We start from the raw sequence: 792 nt of genomic DNA, 5'->3' as shown, positions 1-792 counted from the left end.
TGGCTGCCCGCGCTTCCCCGTGGCTGAGAGCCCCTTCCCCGTCGCTGACCGCAGCTCCCCTGTGGCTGACCGAGCTTCCCAGTGGCTGACTGCAGTCCCCCGTGGCTGACCAGAGTTCCACCGTGGCTGAACGCAGCTCCCCCGTGGCTGACCGCAGCACCCCGTGGCTGACCGCGCTTCCCCCTGGCTGAGAAAGCTGAGGCTGACAGTGCTTCCCCGTAGCTGACAGCACCTTCCCCGTGGCTGACCGCAGCTCCCCGTGGCTGACTGAGCTTCCCAGTGGCTGACTGAAGTTCCCCGTGGCTGACCAGAGTTCCCCCGAGGCTGACCGCAGCTCCCTCGTGGCTGACTGCAGCTCCCCTGTGGCTGACCGCGCTTCCCCGTGGCTGACAGCACCTTCCCCGTGGCTGACCGCAGCTCCCCGTGGCTGACCGCAGCTCCCCCGTGGCTGACCATGCTTCCCCGTGGCTGACAGCACCTACCCCATCACTGACCGCAGCTCCCCTGTGGCTGACCGAGCTCTCCCGTGGCTGACCGCAGCTCCCTTGTGGCTGACCGCAGCGCCCCTGTGGCTGACCGCAGTGCCCCTGTGGCTGACCGTGCTTCCCCGTGGCTGACCGCGCTTCCCCGTGGCAGACTGCAGCTCCCCCGTGGCTGACCGCGCTTCCCTGTGGCTGAGAGCACCTTCCCCGTCGCTGACTGCAGCTCCCCCTTGGCTGACCAGAGCTCCCGCGTGGCTGACAGCGCCTTCCCCGTGGCTGACCGTATTTCCCCGTGGCTGACCGCGCCTCC

Source organism: Myotis davidii, unplaced genomic scaffold (assembly GCF_000327345.1).
Source record: "Myotis davidii unplaced genomic scaffold, ASM32734v1 scaffold1903, whole genome shotgun sequence".
NCBI lineage: Eukaryota > Metazoa > Chordata > Mammalia > Chiroptera > Vespertilionidae > Myotis > Myotis davidii.
The sequence above is the reverse complement of the archived record's forward strand: the minus strand, read 5'-3'. Positions refer to the sequence as shown.